The 7,720-nt window shown below is 35.0% G+C and overlaps 1 long non-coding RNA gene across 1 annotated transcript; it reads right to left on the reverse strand.

The window, feature by feature from the left end:
• Nucleotides 1-2,692: 2,692 nt before the first annotated feature.
• LOC142630935 (uncharacterized) lies at nt 2,693-3,320 on the reverse strand. Its single transcript, XR_012843469.1, has 3 exons — nt 3,122-3,320; nt 2,890-2,982; nt 2,693-2,797 (listed from the first exon to the last, which is right to left on the reverse strand). It is a non-coding gene; the product is annotated as an uncharacterized LOC142630935 (long non-coding RNA).
• Between the last annotated feature and the right edge of the window lie 4,400 nt (nt 3,321-7,720).

Consider the following 7,720-nt stretch of genomic DNA (forward strand, 5'->3'; position numbering starts at 1 on the left):
TCCATTGTGGTGAGAAAGGACATTGGAAGAGGAATTATCCAATATTCAAGGCTGCCAAGAATAAGGGTATGAAAAGTTCATTTCCTCTTGAAATATGTTTGGTATAGAATCCAACAGATTCCTGGTGTGTGGATTTAGGTTGTACTAATCATATCTGCAATTCTTTGCAGGGGTTCCAGGAGACCAGAAAGTTGAATGAGGGAAAACTATTTCTTACTTTGGCTGATGGGAGCAAGATTCCGATTGTAGCTGTTAGAGTATTTAATTTATATTTTAAGTCTAGGGTTTTAATATTGGAAGACTGTTTGTATGTACCTAATGTTCGTAGGAATTTAATTTTTGCAACTTACTTAGGTAAACATGGATATTGTGTTATCCTGAAAGACAATGTTGTAATAAAGAAGGATAATGTGTTTATCTGTTCTGGCAATATTGTGGATGATCTTTATATTTTAACTCCTAATAAGCACGAATTATACAATTCTGAATTAGATAGTAACTCTCATGTGAAATCATTAAAGAGAAAGTTTCCTTCTACTAGTGATGCATATCTATGACACTTGCGTTTAGGTCATATTAATTCAAGTAGGATTCAAAGACTAATCAAAGATGGACTTTTACGGCCCATGGACTTTGATGGTTTTCCAGTTTGTGAATCTTGTTTGGAAGGTAAGATGACCAAACGACCTTTTAATGCAAAGGGTAGAAGAGCCCAAGATTTGCTAGAACTAGTACATTCAGATGTATGTGGTCCTATGTCAATCCAAGCAAGAGGTGGCTATGAGTATTTCATTACTTTCACTGATGATTACTCTAGATTTGGTTATGTGTACCTAATGAAACGGAAGTTCGAAGCCTTTGAAAAGTTCAAAGAGTTTAGGGCTGAAGTTGAGAATTAATTGGGTAAACACATAAAGGCCATTCGATCTGATCGAGGTGGTGAATACCTTCTTGGTGATTTCAAGGATTACTTGACTGAAAATGAGATTATATCCCAGTTGACTACACCTGGAACTCCACAACAAAATGGTGTAGCAGAAAGAAGGAATATGACTCTTTTAGATATGGTTAGGTCCATGTTGAGTTATTTGACTCTACCAATTTCTTTTTGGGGATATGCCTTAAATACTGCAATGTATCTTCTGAATTTAGTACCTTTGAAGTCTATTCCTAAAACACCTGTAGAGTTGTGGAATGGGCGTAAGCCTAGTATGAGACATCTCCACATTTGGGGTTGTCCACACTACAACAAAATGTATTTTCAGTGATGAAAAAATTTGTCACTAAAATCCCAGTATTTCGTCACTAAAAACTTTTAGTGATGAAATTGGATTTTTAGTGATGAAATTCATTTCGTCGTTGAAACCCCGTCACTAAAAGTCCTGGTGACGAAAAATTTCGTTACTAAAAGTCCGATTTGATTTTTTTTTTTTTTTTAACTTTTAGAGACGAAAACGTTTCGTCACTAAATGTTTTCCTCACTAAAAACACCATTCAGTGAGGAAAACATTTCGTCACTAAAAACACTTTAGTTTATTAAATCATATTTAGTGACGAATAATTTCGTCACTAAAACTATTTATCAGGTACATATAGTGACGAAAAAGTTCGTCACTAAAACTATTTTAAAGAAAATCTATGCACATATAGTGATGAAAATTTTCATCACTAAAACCATTTCTTACAAAATTTTGTTACATTTAGTGACGAAATATTTCGTCACTAAAACTTATTTTCTGTTTTTATTTTTTTCATGGTTTTGATATTAACCTGTAACCTGTTTTTACATTACTAAAACCTCACATTTGAATAATATATTTATTTCAACAACGTATTTATAAAAAAAGATCCATACATTCCACAAGTAAAAAATAAAACAAGTATCTAATTCAAACTCCTTCCATACAATAATTGTTTTCAACATATACAATAACTCAAGATGTTTTATAACAATACAAAAAGTGTAGCATAATATAATTAGAACTAACGGAAGATGTCCTCATATGTCTTCAAGTAAATCTTCTTAAAACCACTAATAAGAAATCTGCACAAATATAAAACCAATACTACATTAAAATCATAAAGTAAAAACATTAATTATGTTAGAAGAAACATTTCTAACAATACATTAAGAGTAGTCACACCATGTAATATGGGTCAAATTCTAAAAGAAAGTACTAACCAAAACATGTTTTAACTTGAAGTTGAACCACCCCCATAGGTAAGAGCGTTATCATAACCATTCCTCCTTAAAAAATTAAGAATATTCTTTTGGACCTCTTCTTGCTTAGCTCGTGCCTCTTGGTCCCTAGCTCGTGCCTCTTGGTCCCTAGCTCGCTCCTCTTGGTCCTTAGCTCTTGCCTCTTTGAGCTCAATGATCTCATTTTCTAACTGTTGAATATACTCCACTGAGGAATTAGATGAGGCGGTGGTTACTAGAGAAGAAGAAGGTCTCATGCCAAGTCCTTTTACAACACCGGACTTCTTCTTAAAAACCAAGTTTGAGATCTCCTCTTGTGTAAGGGGAATTGTATTAGGATCTTGACAATGATCCTCTTGCACTTTGAGAATATTTTCCTATCATTTGAAAAAGAGAAAGAAACAAACAATCACAACATTAATAATACATATGTTATAGCTTTACAAACATGATAGAGATGGAATGATAAGGATGGAATGATATACATACATATGTAGCTTCATCCTCATGGTGTATCCACATATTTGCATTTTGATTGAAATGAACATCTTTGAAGATTTTTGCCAATTCAGGAACTTGACCGTCATTACTATTTGTCTGATTAATTAACATTCAAGTGTTAGATAGTTATACTTATTAATCAAAACATGTAATATACTAAAGTTTAAGAAAAATGAAAAAAATAGCACCTCCTCATCAACCCTAACAGCAAGTGCCTTTGTCCCGCATCTATGTTTGCCTGAAGTTTTCTTCCTATTTTCAGAGTTCTTTATTGATTTTTCCTAAGAAACAACATTCAAGATATCTATTAGATCATGAATAAAACAGTATACATTTACTTTATCTAAGTATTAATCTAATTAGTTTACAACATAATATAGTAAACATTGGATAATAAAAATATATGCATAAATAATTTACCAGCCAATCCTTATTGGTCCATCTCTCATCAATGAGTTCAGTCCACAGCTCAAGTTTGGCATTCTTTGGCGGGTGGCTTCTTGCATAGTCAGCACCATGAGATTGTATAAGCTTTTTATAAGCTTGATGCAACTTGTAGGAGCTGGAACTCAATAATCTTCCACATTTTGTATTTAATGTTTTCATTACCAAGTTGGAATCCCCTTGTAGCTCAAACTGATCCTGTAAAATGAAGTTTATATATATTATTAAAATACTATTATATGAATTTAATATGCTTAGTGACAACAAAGACGAGTTAGACGTTATCAATGTAAATTTACTGCGATATTTTGAAGCACCACATCTCTAGTAGCAGCATCAACATTTTTCCAATTTTTCACGTTGTAACTGGACAAATTACTTCGCACTTGTAGGCCAATTTGATTGACAAGCTTGCACACATTCTTCCCAACAGGAGCATCATATTCTGCAGCTATACGTATTGGTAACTTACCATTTTATTCAACAAGTGCCCGTACTGCTATACCACGTGTTGTTCCACGGGTATTTTTGCTAGCAGATCCTATTTAAACATTATTAATGTTAAGAAATTATACATTCCATGTATATTATAACTAAATTAAGTGAAGTACAATCTCAATAGTAAAAACAGGGTCCAGTTGTAATTAAGTATGTTCTATGTAATTACCAGTCGTGCTAGTTAATGCGCCAGTAGTCTGCGCCTCCGCACTAGAAGAACTTTGGATTGGAGGATTTACTTCAGGAGGTGTTTCTGTAGATTGGACCGTAGATTGAACAACCGGGATAGATGCCTCACCTCGTGAGCGTGTAAGTCGTCCTGGTGCCATCTGTAACTAACAAACATACATATAATGGAACAACAAAGTTATTACAAGTAATGGAACAATAAAATTATTATCATCTATTGTATCCTATGGAACATCTATTGTACCTTATGGATTACAGAATTAGATGACTCATCATCATTGTCATCGTCACCAATAGGTGGTACATAATCATCATCTACCACAACACTAGCTCTACTTCTTTTCCCTTTTGCACAATTGGACTGAGCAGTATCATTTAGAGAAGTTGAGATGTGCTTCAATCCCAAAGTATCAATTCTCTCTTGGTTTTGCCAAAGGTACACTTACTGTCAAAATGCTTTCCTGCAGAAAGAGAAACAAAATTGAAAATTGAGGAACACAAAAATAATCTAAAATAACTAACTAAACCATAAAACAATAATCTAGCTTTATCAAAGTGAAGACCCAAAACTGAGACCCAAAAACATTTCACAACAATTTCAGCTAACCCAAAAAGGGTACCATCAAAGTCACCAAAATGTTAAAGCAATCACCATTCCACAACCACAACCACCATTCTAGTTCACAAACAACAACAACGCAGCCCTCATCCAAAACAATCTATACAAAATGAGAACGGTCTCTATTCAAACTTAGACAAACCCACCTGAAGCCTAGATGACAAAGGATCTTCTTTTTCAAAACAATGAAAAGAAATAAGATGTAGCGATATATATATTTACAATTTAAACTTTGGGAGAGATCCTTTATTATGCAGCCTGTATACTAAGGTTACTCCCTATGAGTTCTTGTATACTTCCTTTGCTTTTAATTTTATAAAGTCATCTTTGCTAGTAATATTATAATATATACAATTTCAACTTTAACACTAGGATAACCAAGCAATGTTACATGCATTGGATAAAATGAAGTTATTTTTTACTGAAATCAAGTTCCTGGTTTGGTGAACATTGAGGACAAGCCACATTGTGAAATGATCCTTACAGATTATCATAAACTTAGACATCTTATTTCAAAGACAGAAAAATGTAGACAATAACCATTTCCAATCAAGAGCAAAAACCCCTACAATTTGAATAAGTTTTGTGAGTGACTGTAATATTTGTTTGGATGTGAGTTTCACAACGATCTAAATTTTGCTACCGAATTACACTCGAAGTCAATGTTGGAGGATCTGTACACTACGCATGCAAAAGAACCACAAAGGCTTGCAAAAGTAAAAACAACCAAATCAAAATAGCATGAACACGACAATACCACATGTAATAAAAGTAGGACCTTTTGGCCACATACAACAACAAATACAAGTGAGGGACAAACAAGATTATGCAAAAAAGCATACTTTGAAAACAACACAATCTTCATTCAAAAAAAAAGAAAAAAAAGGAAACAACACAATCCATTAAAGCAATTCTCCACATTTTTAAGTCTAAACATAAACTTTGACGCAGTACATCAACATTACCAAACATAACCCATATCTCTCTTCCCTCACAAAATTTATCACACAATAAGTTGCTTAAAAATTATATCCAATTACAATAAGCAGAATTCATTAAAAAAACCAGCCAAGATCATGATTCAAATTCAAACATAACCCATATCTCTTTTCCCTCACAAAAAATCAAATTCAAATTCAAATTCAAATTCCCTCACCAAGGAATTTGTAGCAGTACAGTAGGCCAAAGAATGAGCTTGGGGCTGATACTTCTCAATGTTAAGGTGGAAGATGAGAGACCAACTTCAGTCTTGGGTGAGCATAGAATCTGAAAAGTCCATCAAAATCAAGTGTTGCCAAATAGAAATTAAAGAATCAAGCAAAAAAAAAAAAAAACTGTAAAAAACAACAAAAGAGAAAAGCGTACAGAGAAGAGAAAGAAACTTACGAGTCGGCGTTGGGAGTTGAATCAGCGAAGGGAGGTGAACAGTCGGCGAAGGGAGGCGAAGAGTCAGTTGGAGTTGAATCGGTGACGGCGAGTTAAATCGTCGCGATTGGAGAGAAGCGTCGCCGGAGATCGTCGCGAATGGAGAGAAGCGTCGCTGGAGATCGTCGCGATTGGAGAAGCGTCGCCGGAGATCGTCGCGAATGGAGAGAAGCGTCGCCAAAGATCGTCGCGAATAGAGAGAAGTGTCGTCGGAGATCGTCGCGACTGGAGAAGCGTCGCCGGAGATCGTTGTGATTGGAGAGAAGCGTCGCCGGAGATCGTCGTGATTGGAAGCGTTGCCGTCGCCAAATGGAAGCGTCGCCGTCGCTGACAGGAATCGTCGCCGTCGTCGACAGGAACCGTCGCCGATTGTGTGTTGATTTGAAGGTTTGTGTATTTGGTCTGAAGGTTTGTGTGGGAGACTTTTGGGAGTTGAAATAAAAGAGAGAAATGACAATGAAGAAAGGGTTAAGGTACCTTATATACTTAGGTCTTTAGCGACGACCCTTTTCTGTCGCTAGTGCCTACTTTGTCGTCGCTAAAGATATTAGGGTTTTATGTTTTTAGTGGCGAATGTCAATTTTGTCACTATAGAACCAAGGCTTTGTTAAGGTTTTTAGAGACGAAATTCATATTTCGTCACTAAAGCATACTTTTTAGTGACAAATTGTGATTTCGTCACTAAAAACATGTAAGTGCAAAACTTATAGTGACGAAATATTTTGTCACTAAAAATTTCAACTTTTAGTGACGAAATATTTCGTCACTATAGATTAATTAAATTTGCGTCAAAGTTTCCCTCCCTTGGCGCCTATTTTTCAGATCACAATAGTGACGAAATTTATTTTTCGTCACTAAATGTTATAATTTTTTTCACTATTAGTGACGAAATGAATATTTCGTCACTAAAGCTGTATTTTTAGCGACGAAAAATATTTTCTCACTAATTTTCATCACTAAAAATACATTTTGTTGTAGTGCCAGCACATGTGTTGAAAGGAAAGTCCGACAAGTTACAGTCTAAAACAGAAGTGGTATTTTTTGTAGGGTATCCAAAAGGAACAGTTGGAGGTTTATTCTATGGTCATTAGGTTAATAAAGTGTTTGTTAGCACAAATGCCAAATTCTTGGAAAATGACTATATGAATAATTTTACTCCTAGAAGTAGAGTTGTCTTGGTTGAAATGAATGAATCTGAAGTTGAACAACCACTGGATGAAAATAGGGATGATGTGACTGTATTAGATACACCACAAGATACTACTCATGAGATGTCTAATACACATGTGCCTCGTCGTAGTGGGAGAATTATTCGGCCTCCTATAAGATTTATAGGTTTGGGAGAAACTTATGAGGCTATCTCAGAAGAGGCTGAATCGGATCCTTACACTTATGATGAAGCAATGAATGATATAGATGCACATTATTGGGTCCAAGCTATGAAATCTGAATTGGATTCTATGGATTCCAATCATGTATGGGATCTTGTAAAGGCGCTTAACGGCATTAAACCTGTTGGTTGCAAATGGGTTTACAAGAGGAAGAGAGGGATAGATGGAAAGCTTGAAACCTTTAAAGCAAGGCTAGTGGTGAAAGGGTATACACAAAAAGAAGGTATTGATTATGATGAAACTTTTTCGCCAGTAGCCATGCTTAAATCTATTACAATTCTCTTATCCATTGCTGTTCATTACGATTATGAGATTTGGTAAATGGATGTCAAGACTGCATTTCTTAATGGCAATCTTGAAGAAGAAATATACATGTTGCAACCAGAAGGTTTCATAGCAAAGAACCAAGAGCATATGGTATGCAAGTTGAATAGGTCCATTTATGGACTTAAA

The sequence above is a fragment of the Castanea sativa genome, chromosome 4, assembly GCF_040712315.1.
Source record: "Castanea sativa cultivar Marrone di Chiusa Pesio chromosome 4, ASM4071231v1".
Taxonomy (NCBI): domain Eukaryota; kingdom Viridiplantae; phylum Streptophyta; class Magnoliopsida; order Fagales; family Fagaceae; genus Castanea; species Castanea sativa.